Source organism: Pseudorca crassidens, chromosome 1, assembly GCF_039906515.1.
Source record: "Pseudorca crassidens isolate mPseCra1 chromosome 1, mPseCra1.hap1, whole genome shotgun sequence".
NCBI lineage: Eukaryota > Metazoa > Chordata > Mammalia > Artiodactyla > Delphinidae > Pseudorca > Pseudorca crassidens.
In genome coordinates, this window is record NC_090296.1 from 91,330,599 (window position 1) to 91,344,242 (window position 13,644).

General features: G+C 40.3%; 1 long non-coding RNA gene across 1 annotated transcript in view; it reads right to left on the bottom strand.

Annotated features, from left to right (window-relative positions):
• LOC137230749 (uncharacterized) overlaps positions 1–11,800 on the bottom strand; it is a 139,064-nt gene extending 127,264 nt beyond the window's left edge. Inside the window, exon 1 of the long non-coding RNA XR_010946248.1 lies at positions 11,660–11,800. This is a non-coding gene — a long non-coding RNA (uncharacterized lncRNA). The remainder of the gene's footprint in view (positions 1–11,659) is intronic.
• Between the last annotated feature and the right edge of the window lie 1,844 nt (positions 11,801–13,644).

A 13,644-nucleotide genomic window follows, 5' to 3' on the forward strand; every position in this document is an offset into this window, starting at 1 on the left:
TTCCAGAAAAAGCATTCAGAATAATGATAGTGAAGATGATCCAGGACCTTGGAAAAAGAATGGAGGCAAAGATCGAGAAGATGCAAGAAATGTTTAACAAAGACCTAGAAGAATTAAAGAACAAACAAACAGAGATGAACAATACAAAAACCGAAATGAAAACTACACTACAAGGAATGAATAGCAGAATAACTGAGGCAGAAGAACGGATAAGTGACCTGGAAGACAGAATGGTGGAATTCACTGCTGCAGAACAGACTAAAGAAAAAAGACTGAAAAGAATTGAAGACAGCCTAAGAGACTTCTGGGACAACATTAAACACAACAACATTTGAATTATAGGGGTCCCAGAAGGACAAGAGAGAGAGAAAGGACCAGAAAAATATTTGAAGAGATTATAGTCGAAAAGTTCCCTAACATGGGAAAGGAAATAGCCACCCAAGTCCAGGAAGCGCAGCGAGTCCCATACAGCATAAACCCAAGAAGAAACATGCCGAGATACATAGTAATCAAATTGGCAAAAATTAAAGACAAAGAAAAATTATTGAAAGCAGAAAGGGAAAAATGACAAATAACATACAAGGGAACTCCATGAGGTTAACATCTGATGTCTCACCAGAAACTCTACAAGCCACAAGGGAGTGGCATGATATACTTAAAGTGATGAAAGGGAAGAACCTACAACCAAGATTACTCTACCCGGCAAGGATCTCATTCAGATTCGATGGAGAAATCAAAAGCTCTACAGACAAGCAAAAGCTAACAGAATTCAGCACCACCAAACCAGCTCTACGACAAATGCTAAAGGAATTTCTCTAAGTGGGAAACACAAGAGAAGAAAAGGACCTACAAAAACAAACCCAAAACAATTTAAAAAATGGTCATAGGAACATACATATCGATAATTACCTTAAACGTGAATGGATTAAATGCTCCAACCAAAAGACACAGGCTCGCTGAATTGATACAAAAACAAGACCCATATATATGCTGCCTACAAGAGACCCACTTCAGACCTAGGGACACATACAGACTGAAAGTGAGGGGATGGAAAAAGATATTCCATGCAAATGGAAATAAAAAGAAAGCTGGAGTAGCTATACTCATATCAGATAAAATAGACTTTAAAATAAAGACTGTTACAAGAGACAAGGAAGGACACTACATAATGATCAAGGGATCAATCCAAGAAGATGATATAACAATTTTAAATATATATGCACCCAACATAGCACCTCATTACATAAGGCAACTGCTAACAGCTATAAAAGAGGAAATCAACAGTAACACAATAATAGTGGGGGACTTCAAAACCTCACTTACACCAATGGACAGATCATCCAAACAGAAAATTAATAAGGAAACAGAAGCTTTAAATGACACAATAGACCAGATAGATTTAACTGATATTTACAGGACATTCCATCCAAAAACAGCAGATTACACTTTCTTCTCAAGTGCACATGGAACATTCTCCAGGATAGATCACATCTTGGGTCACAAATCAAGCCTCAGTAACTTTAAGAAAATTCAAATCATACCAAGCATCTTTTCTGACCACAACGCTATGAGATTAGAAATGAATTACAGGGGAAAAAAACATAAAAAGCACAAACACATGGAGGCTAAACAATACGTTACTAAATAACCAAGAGATCAGTGAAGAAATCAAAGAGGAAATCAAAAAATACCTGGAGACAAATGACAATGAAAACACGACGATCCAAAACCTATGGGATGCAGCAAAAGCAGTTCTAAGAGGGAAGTTTATAGCTATACAAGCCTACCTCAAGAAATGAGAAAAATCTCAAGTAAACAATCTAACCTTACACCTAAAGGAACTAGAGAAAGAAGAACAAACAAAACCCAAAGTTAGAAGAAGGAAAGAAATCATAAAGATCAGATCAGAAATAAATGAAATAGAAACAAAGAAAACAATAGCAAAGATCAATAAAACTAAAAGCTGGTTCTTTGAGAAGACAAACAAAATTGATAAACCATTAGCCAGACTCATCAAGAAAAAGAGGGAGAGGACTCAAATCAATAAAATTAGAAGTGAAAAAGGAAAAGTTACAACAGACACCGCAGAAATACAAAGCATCCTAAGAGACTACTATAAGCAACTCTATGCCAATAAAATGGACGACTTGGAAGAAATGGACAAATTCTTAGAAAGCTATAACCTTCCAAGACTGAACCAGGAAGAAACAGAAAATATGTACAGACCAATCACAAGTAATGAAATTGGAACTGTGATTAAAAATCTTCCAACAAACAAAAGTCCAAGACCAGATGGCTTCACAGGTGAATTCTATCAAACATTTAGAAGAGCTAACACCCATCCTTCTCAAACTCTTCCAAAAAATTGCAGAGAAAGGAACATTCCCAAACTCATTCTATGAGGCCACCATCACCCTGATACCAAAACCAGACAAAGATACTACAAAAAAAGAAAATTACAGACCAATATCACTGATGAATATAGATGCAAAAATCCTCAACAAAATACTAGCAAACAGAATCCAGCAAAACATTAAAAGGATCATACACCACGATCAAGTGGGATTTATCCCAGGGATGCAAGGATTCTTCAATATATGCAAATCAATCTATGTGATACACCATATTAACAAACTGAAGAATAAAAATCATATGATCATCTCAATAGATGCAGAAAAAGCTTTTGACAAAATTCAACACCCATTCATGATAAAAACTCTCCAGAAAGTGGGCAGAGGGAACCTACCTCAACATAATAAAGGCCATATACGACAAACCCACAGCAAACATCATTCTCAATGGTGAAAAACTGAAAGCATTTCCTCTAAGATCAGGAACAAGACAAGGACCACCACTCTTACCTCTATTATTCAAGATAGCTTTGGAAGTCCTAGCCATGGCAATCAGAGAAGAAAAAGAAAGAAAAGGAATACAAAGTGGAAAAGAAGAAGTAAAACTGTCACTGTTTGCAGATGACATGATACTATACATAGAGAATCCTAAAGATCCCACCAGGAAACTACTAGAGCTAATCAATGAATTTGGTAAATTCGCAGGATACATAATTCACGCACAGAAATCTCTTGCATTCCTATACACTAATGATGAAAAATCTGAAAGAGAAATTATGGAAACACTCCCATTTACTATTGCAACAAAAAGAATAAAATACCTAGGAATAAACCTATCTACAGAGACAAAAGACCTGTATGCAGAAAACTATAAGACACTGATGAAAGAAATTAAAGATGATACCAACAGATGGAGAGATATACCATGATCTTGGATTGGAAGAATCAATATTGTGAAAATGACTATACTACCCAAAGCAATCTACAGATTCAGTGCAATCACTATCACATTACCAATGGCATTTTTTTAGGGAACTAGAACAAATCATCTTAAAATTTGTATGGAGACACAAAAGACCCCGAATAGCCAAAGCAGTCTTGAGGGAATAAAACGGAGCTGGAGGAATCAGACTCCCTGACTTCAGACTATACTACAAAGCTACAGTAATCAAGACAATATGGCCCTGGCACAAAAACAGAAACATAGATCAATGGAACAAGATAGAAAGCCCAGAGAGAAACCCACGCACCTATGGTCAACTAATCTATGACAAAGGAGGCAAAGATATACAATGAAGAAAAGACAGTCTCTTCAATAAGTGGTGCTGGGAAAACTGGAGAGCTACATGTAAAGGAATGAAATTAGAACACTCCCTAATGCCATACACAAAAATAAACTCAAAATGGATTCGAGACCTAAATGTAAGACCGGACACTATAAAACTCTTAGAGGAAAACATAGGAAGAACACTCTTTGACATAAATCACAGCAAGATCTTTTTTGATCCACCTCCTAGAGTAATGGAAATAAAAACAAAAATAAACAAATGGGGCCTAATGAAACTTCAAAGCTTTTGCACAGAAAAGGAAACCATAAATAAGACCAAAAGACAATCCTCAGAATGGGAGAAAATATTTGCAAACGAATCAACAGACAAAGGATTAATCTCCAAAATATATAAACAGCTCATGCAGCTCAGTATTAAAGAAACAAACACCCCAATCCAAAAATGGGCAGAAGACCTAAATAGACATTTCTCCAAAGAAGATATACAGATTGCCAACAAACACATGAAAGAATACTCAACATCATTAATCATTAGAGAAATGCCAATCAAAACTACAAAGAGATATCATCTCACATCGGTCAGAATGGCCATCATCAAAAAAATCTAGAAACAATAAATGCTGGAGAGGGTGTGGAGAAAAGGGATCACTCTTGCACTGTTGGTGGGAATATAAATTGATACAGGCACTATGGAGAACAGTATGGAGGTTCCTTACAAAAGTACAAATAGAACCACCATACGACCCAGCAATCCCACTACTGGGCATATACCTTGAGAAAAGCATAATTCAAAAAGAGTCATGTACCAAAATGTTCGTTGCAGCTCTATTTACAATAGCCAGGACATGGAAGCAACCTAAGTGTCCATCAACAGATGAATGGATAAAGAAGATGTGGCACATATATACAATGGCATATTACTCAGCCATAAAAAGGAACGAAACTGAGTTATCTGTAGTGAGATGGATGGACCTAGAGATTGTCATACAGAGTGAAGTAAGTCAGAAAGAGAAAAACAAATACCACATGCTAACACATATATATGGAATCTAAAAGAAAAAAAATGGTCATGAAGAACCTAGGGGCAAAATGGGAATAAAGATGTAGACCTACTAGAGAATGGACTTGAGCATACGGGGAGGGGGAAGGGTAAGCTGGGACAAAATGAGAGAGAGGCATGGACACATATACACTACCAAATGTAAAATAGATAGCTAGTGGGGAGCAGCCGCATAACACAGGGAGATCAGCTCGGTGCTTTGTGACCGCCTGGAGGGGTGGGATAGGGAGGGTGGGAGGGAGGGAGATGCAAGAGGGAGGAGATATGGGGACATATGTATACGTATAACTGATTCACTTTGTTATAAAGCAGAAACTAACACACCACTGTAAAGCAATTATACTCCAATAAAGATGTTAAAAAAAAAAAAAAGAGGAACTGAACTTGAGGAGTTGCATTTAAGGAACTACACCTGAAGAGACTCTTCTTCTCCTGGACCTGATTTCAATGACAAGATTTTGGATTTCAAGCTGGTGCTTTAAAGAGATACTTGGGGGGAACTTGTGCAGGAATGAATGTATTCATGGGAGAATCATGTGCATCATTAGGGGCCAGAGGTTCAGAATATGGTGGTCAACCTCCCCACGTTCTGCTATTAAGACTCTTGTGTAGGGGCTTCCCTGGTGGCGCAGTGGTTGAGAATCTGCCTGCTAATGCAGGGGACATGGGTTCGAGCCCTGGTCTGGGAGGATCCCACATGCCGCGGAGCGGCTAGGCCTGTGAGTCACAACTACTGAGCCTGCGCATCTGGAGCCTGTGCTCCACAACAAGAGAGGCCGCGATAGTGAGAGGCCCACGCACCGCGATGAAGAGTGGACCCCGCTTGCCACAACTAGAGAAAGCCCTCACACAGAAACGAAGACCCAACACAGCAAAAATAAATAAATTAATTAACAAACTCCTACCCCCAACATCTTCTTAAAAAAAAAAAAAAAAAAAGTAACAGTCTCCCCAGCTGTAAACCAGGGACAATAGCGCCTACCTCATAAAGTCACTGCACTCAATAAAAACTAAAACAAAAGAAGACTCTTGTGTAGACCCCTCCTATATTATACCAGTGTTGATCTGTATGTCCAGTGTTACACAGAAAACAATTAATATGCCACCTCCAATATTAGGTTATAAAAGCTGTGGCTTCTACCTGCGGCATTCTTTTGCTCATTCACGTGGCTCACTTCCTCTGGAGGAAGCCAGTTTCTATCCTGTATGAGCAGCTTTGTGGAGAGGACAACATGGCAAAGAACTGAAGCCCCCAGTCAGTAGCCACATTCATGATCTTGGAAGCAGATCCTCCAACCCAGTCAAGTGTTGGCTGACACCTTGACTGCAGCATCATGAGTGATCCTGAGCCATAAAACCGAACCAAGCCACTCCTAGCTTCCTGGCCCACTGAAACTGTGAGATAATAAATGTTTGTTGTTTCAAGCTACTAAGTTTGGAGGTAATTTCTTACATAGAAATAGATAACTAAAACACTCACTCATCCTCTGTTACAATCTTAAATCAGCCCTTGGCAAGCATCTCTGAAACTCGGAGATGAGCAGCTAAGTGCAAGGAAAGGGAGGAAGCTGACTCAGCAGAAAACTAGTTGGGAACAGATAAGGAGCCTAGTAAGGATACAATTAAAGCAAGACACCCAGGAAATTGTGGGTAAGGATCACCCGCCTAAAGGATCATAACACGTACCCTGAATAAATCAGGAGCCAGAGATTCCAAACTCTGCTTTCCAGAGCAAAACGTTCAGGCAGAAGATACCAGGTAGTTAAATGTAAATAAATGGATACCTGTCCAGTTCTCAAGCTCTAGGCTAATTTAAAGCAGCAATGAATTTTTGAGAATGGGATCTTCATCACTGTCAGAACAAGAATAGAATTCAATTCGGTCCAGCAAATATGTACTGGTCACCTTCTCTGCTGCGAAGGAAAGGACTGATGCTTTAAAACCGAAAACGGGTCATCAATGGTATTGCTCTAGAGTATTTAATCACTCCACTGGGCTCCCCCTCACATGGATAATAAAAGTTAGTGCCTGGGCATATATGCTAGGTTGCTATAGTCAGGATTAACAAGACTGAAGTAAGACAAAAAGAGAATCGACAATGGAAGAGGTCAGAATCCAGGGGGAGGACCTTAGGAGAAAAAAGAGAGCAACAGAAAGAGACAAAGCTTCCCCCTGTGAAGATACAGTTGCAGGAAACATTTCGACAGCCATAATAGTGTTAAGGGTTAACTCTGAATGGGAATCTCCAAGAGAGTAAAGTAATAGGAATTATCATCATCATCATCGTCGTCATCATCGTGGCAAGTGTTAAGGACTCACCCATGTGCCAGGCACTGTTCTAAACGGTTTTCATGGATGAGTTTATTTAATCCTCACTAATCCTGGGAGATGGCTGTTATTAGTTTCCTCATTTAGAAAGCACTGAAGCATAGAAGCTAAGTGAATTTCTCAAAGCCACAAAGCTGCCGAACGGCAGAGCTAGGATTCAAATCCAGGCATCCGAACCCCACCACCAGTGCCACGTTGCCCCTCAGTACAAGGCAGTGTGGACTACTGGCCTGTGTGCTTGACCACCGGCCATTAGATCATGAGCTTCTACTGTCGCTGGAGGAAGCCAAAAGGGAGAGAGTCAAATGGGAATCAAAAGCCCCAGATCTTCTTTTTTTCTCCTCTGCTCTCCTGGGACAGGTATGGATGAGGTCCTATTTAAAAATGCCTCTGAGGCAGCCATGCTAACCGCCACGGTTGGTATACCCCTGTCCTGCTAGCTTGAAGGTTCACCCCTCCCCATCCTAGGAAGACCAATCCATTCTAAAGGCGTCACTCAGAGGGCACCCCTGTCTCAGGCCGAACCGGGAGACGTGCCATTTGAACTTTGTGCAGAGAACCAGCCCTGCCAAGCTGCTCCAGGACACTGCTTTCAGACTACTTAAAAATTAAAGAATCTTTATTTTTTAAACTCCATTCTATACAGCATCTCTTGAACAAATAATGTTTTAATAATACATATAAGACAACTGGTAATAAAGCAAAATTTATACCTGTGTGTATAAACTGGTATTAAGACAAAGCTGAAATATTGTTACTACTAATAATAAAATAAGTAAAGAAAAGAATAGTTAAGCTGGAAATATAATACTTTTTTTGGTTGTTATTCCTTTGGCTCCTTAAGTACCAGAAAACAAACAAATCTAAAATTCTCTTTGATTGGGTATACATTTGTTCTAGTGACCTTAAAGAAACTGAAAACTGTGCCTCTTTCTAATCCCCTCCTCGGGACTCTAAGAGTATCCTTGGATACATCTTTACCTCCATACTCTCCCCTAAGTCATGCACTTTTGTCTGTGCAACGCCCTCTTGTCAGATCAGGGGTGGGTAAATATTTCAGGCTTCATGGCTCCTAAGGTCTCTGTGGCAAGTTCTCGACTCTGCCGTTGTAGCAGGAAACCAGCCACAGACGATACGTGAACAAGCGAGCATGACTGTGTTCCAGTAACACTTCATATACATTGAAATTGGAATTCTTATAGTTTTCATGTGTCAGGAATATTACTCTTTTGATTTTTTTTTCCTGACAAAAATGTAAATCCATTGTTAGTTTGCAGGCTATACAAAAAGGAAGTTCACTGGATTTGTCCCAAGAGCCATACTTTTCTGACTCTTGTCTTAGACTCTAAGCTGCTTAAAGGCAAGGGAAGGACTCATCCTTAACTCCCCATCACCTACTGCAGAGTCTGCATCAGAGGAGAGCTCAGTATCCATATCTTGAATGGCAGAATAAATGTAAGTAATAATTTCCCCTTGTGAAGATCCAAGTGTAGTTCATTAAGATTTTGCTAATTTAATTTAATCGTAAGTGCAAATTCCCATGTTTCTGATCATTGCACCCTAATTTCAACCTCGATTCTGGGTATGGGGCTCATACCTAAATGTGTTTATTGCCTTAGTAATTGATTCCTGGTTCATCTTCCTAACTGTTTATTTCCATAGAACACTAGCTTTTCTACCATGAACTTTGTGGTATTCAGTTTTGGCCTTGTGGCTCTATTCCTTAAATCCACCTGCCCAAGATTTTTTCCAGCCATCTTGTTTTCAAAGATGCATGTGAGTGTAACAGGATGTCTTGGCCTGGTGGGGTCCATGAGTGAAGGAGGTACCTCCAATGCTCCTTAGAGACACTAACATCCTAGATTTACATGGGGCTGAGGAAATGGGTACAGACGTGTCAGGTGGGATGCAAGATTGCAGTGGAGTCTCTGCTTGGGAAAGATCATTGAAAGAACTGCCTGGCTAAACACGGCAGCAATGGGGGCTGCAAGCAACCTGAGCTCAGTGTGCTGGAGAGGAGCACATTCACAGTCATGACAAGATCACCGGGGCACATGGCTCTCTTCCAGGGGTACCAACATCACACCCAGATTTCCAGCTCTACCACCACTGAGGCTACAGACGTGAAGGCGGCCACATAAATGGGAGTAACATTTCGGCTCACGACAGCTACTCTGTTCATTGAGGCCCAAGTCCACGGAGCTCTAGCTTGGCTAGTAGGCAATGGTCAAGAGTACCCAGCCGACGCACAGGAGTCACCTAGGTACTCCCAGGAATTCTTAGGGTCAGAGAATCAGTAGCACTTCATTTCCCAAGTATATATGATCACAAATGTATATGATTGTGAACTGACAGAATAGAAGCCGTAGCACATGCCTGGCATGCAGCAGCCACTCAATAAACGTTTGTGGACAGAATGACGGAATACAGTATTTTGTCTGTTTAGTCTACATCATATCCAGCACCTAAAACTGTGCCCAGCATACAAATGGCACTCAATAAGTATCTGTTGAATGAATAAAAGTTGAGTGTGTGCCTTTTCAGTTTATTTTATTGTTTTCTATAAATGAAATTTATTACTGAGAATACCTTTTAAAGATGTAAATAAATTAACAAATCAGGAAAAAGTCTTTGGTCCTATGTCCCGATTTATGTGTTAAAATAAGCTATCACTCTGCCTTATATCATTCCTATGATCCACTTTCCTTTGAACCTGCAGCTACCATTATCCCCTTGTACAGGAGATAAATTATAAATTAGGCCAGCCCGCTGTGGCTAACAGTGCTGATGATATTTGAATATCCATTTAGTAGCAACTACTGCTGGCGTTTTCTTAATGTGGTTTCTCTTGTAATTCTGACAGCTTTATGAATGCTCCAGTAACTTTCAGCTAAATCATCACAGAGTTTCAATTTCCATCTTTAAGCCCTGCAGATAGATCTTATCCATATTATGCTAATAAATAACTGCATCTCAGGTGGATGGTGGGAAATGATCTAAAGGAACATACAAGGCAATATTGGTGGTCCTTGGGCTTAAGCTAGCCCTCATTCACTTATTCCCCTTCAGTGATCAAAGGCACATTAACCAATTAAAAATTAAATTGGTAAATGTTGCTGACGTGATTTCATTCTTGCTGTTTACTTTAGAAAGGAGACTCTTTCCAGTGAGTCAGTGCTCTCCCAGCAATTTTCCAGTACCATCGCAAAGCACTGGGGGACAGTGGCAGGCATATGTACGTGGCTATGTTTCTCAGCTAGTAGAAGAGAAAAGGAACTTTGCAGTTATTGTTCAGGGAGCTGACTTTGCATTTATGGCCCTGGCTTCTCTACATCTTAGTACATCCATACGAAAAACAAGGAACTCTGATCCTTATGGGGTATCATTAATTACACTTGAAAATTTCTTAGATGTGTACAATTACTGGGCTGTCTTCCATTTATTTAAGGGAGACTTTCTTTAAAATGTACTTTTTTATTCCATAACATTTCAGTGCTTTAGAGCTCTCAGAGTTTCAGATGTCCAACTGGATGAACTCAAAGTTTTCTATTTTTAAAAGAGAAGAAAAATATCAAGAAACAACAAAATATCTTCTGAATGACAAAATGTACCGTGTAAATGACTTTCTTTGGAAGATCTCTAATTCTCAGCCTTGGAGTCTATCAGAAAAGTTGATATGGTTCCAGAATACACTCCGGTTAGTAAAATGAATTTGTAATATCTGTCCATAGGTAAATCACATGACTCCTTTTGTTCCAAGTGCAGTTTACTCAGACTGGCTACAACTTCAATTCTTCTTGCACTGAATCCAGTCCAACCCTGCTCGGCTGTCCTAACCATGGCCATCAACAAGGATTTGTTGAACATCTAGGGGCACATTCTTGTGCCAGCAGAGAATGCATTTTCAGTGTCATAGGATGAATGATGGCCCCCAAAGAGATATGTCTATTTCTTAATCCCTGGAACCTGTGAATGTGGCCTTATTTGGGAAATGGTCTTTGCAGGTGGAATTAAGCTAAGGATCTCAGAGATCATCCTAGACTTAGGGTGGGCCCTAAATCCAATGATAGATGGCCTTATAAGATAAACACAGAGTGAGATTTCAGACACAGAGACATACAGAGAAGAAAGCCATGTGAAGCTGGAGGCAGAGATTAGAGTTTGCAGCATCGAGCTATGCAACACCTGGAGCCACCAGAAGCTGGAAGAGGCAAGGAAGGGCTCTCCCTGAGAGACTTCAGAGGGAATGCAGCCCTGGAAACACCCTGATTTCAAACTTTTGGTCTCCAAAACTGTGAGAATATTAATTTCTGTTGTTTTGGGTACATCAAAACATTGTATTGCTTTCCATTGCCCTAGGAAAGCAATACAATCAGGTACCAGGTTCAATTTTTCATGCTTGAAGACATGTCTAGGATTTGGTTCTAATGGATTTATTAGAATCCTTTCTGTTTTGGCAAGCAACTCCCCAACTCCAAACACCATCCCCCTACCAGGCCCTGCCAAAAAGACAAAAAATCTACTCTTGTGTTTACTTTAGTCATACCAGCACATAATGTTACCAAAAGAACATAGTTAAGAATTATTGACAATTTGTTGCTGATTATTAAGTTGGTTAATTATGCCTCTTACCCTTGGGTGGTCCTTCTTGTCCTCTTACTTAGAATGAGAAAGATACCGCTGTCATAATATTTCTAGTTGCTCTTTGATGAATCAACAACTCTGAGACAGAAGGAAGATCCAGAATGATGAAATAAGAGCGTATTAAAGACCAATTTCAGCCTGGTCCTGGCCTTGAGCATTTCAGTTTCCCTGAATATGTTTATGCAACTTGGTGATTTCCATATATGTCCTGTTACCCACACTAAACAGACTTGAAAGCAGCATGATTTCCACCCCTTGGATAGTGAGTAATCAGAGTCTCCTTCTCAAAGATACATTAATTCCAAAAATAAAAGCTCCACAGAAATACCTTCGGGCTGGAATGGAGAAATCACCGAATCAAAGAACTCTTGACAGCTGGCTAACAAACAAGGATGTCTTCTAGGGCAGCAAGAAGCCCAGCACGTTGTATAACTGGAAACAACTAAACCACAACTTCTAAACCACTTAACTGGATTTCCAACTGTTATTCTTGATGTCATTATCAGAACAAAACAAAACAAAATCCTAGTATAAACAAAGCTATGCTCAGCCTATAAGCTTTTTGAACAAGACAATATAACATTCCCCAAACATGCCCCATGTTGTCTGTTTCCTTGCCCTTGTTCTCCATGAGTCTCTCACCAGGAAAACCACTCTCACTTCCCCTATGTCTGCCTATTGAATTCCCACGCCATCCTAAGTCTGGCTTAAATGTCATTTCTCCCACAAAGATTCCCCCCAGCTCCTTTCCCTAACGGAGGCATAAGACCTGCCTTTCAATCCCATACTAATCGCTTGTGTCTTCTTCCTCACTCCAGCCCTGTAGTTCTGTGTGTGCTCCTCTGATCATCCTCCAAAACTAGGAGACCCTAGGGGAGTTCTCAACATTGTGACTCAACACATATCCCATGTTAGAGTCAAAGGAAAGAGCTACTGAATGAAACAAAGCCAAACAAAATCACTGAACTATATAGGAAAGTAGTGGACCTGGATCCCTTTTCCCTCATCCACACTTCACAGAAGATACTAAAGAAAACATTCAATCATCTCTGACTCTTTCCAAAGAGAACAGTACAGGCTGACCTGGCCTGTTCTCTAAGTCCTCTTTCCAGTTGGAGTAAGGACTATGTTTTGTTCACCTTCATTGTTCCTATATTGCTTATTCTCACACAAGACACATGGTAAGCGCTAGAAAATGTTTGTGAATATTGATCTCAGAAGCTTTCTGGCCAGCTGGAATCCATATAGAAGCACATGGTTTCCTGGTCCCTCAGCTCTCTTTGATCCCCCCCAAATCTTGCTCAGTCTCCCTTAGGACCACTCTCAGTATCTCTTTTCCTTTCTATTCACATTGCCATCACCCTTTTCCTCCCAAGCTGTTTTGCTGATGGTCTTCCTGGTCTAGAAGGCAAGATTTGGCTTCTTAAAGCCTTATTTGTTGTCACTGTCAATCATTTATCTATGAGAGAACAGCCTATGTTGCCATTGTCATTCATTTATCTCTGAGAGAATATCTGACCAAATCAAGTCAGAATCCCTAGTCTTGGCTCTAAGGTCTTCCATAGGCTTGATCTGGTCAACTTTTCTAGACTTTTCACTCACTATTTCCCTTAAGAAACCCGAGGTTTTTTGCCAAGCTAAACATTATTCACTTCCCAAGCATACCAGAACCTTTCAATCTCCATATATCTCCTCAGGCTGATTCCTCCACCTGGGGTGCTCACCTCACCTGTCTGGTTACACACACCCACTGTCTTTCAAGTCCAATCCAAGTGCTACTTCTAACTTGACACCTCCCCCAGACACTGCAGCTGAGAAAGATCTTCTGACCCTTTCATATTTTATTCATAGCACCTTCATCAGGGTTGCCTGATTCCATCTAAGCGCCATTCTCTGAGGCTACTCAACCCCAGGTACTGTGTCAGCCACAGGCTTGTCTCACCTACTGCACAAGCCTTCTTCCCACACCTCTA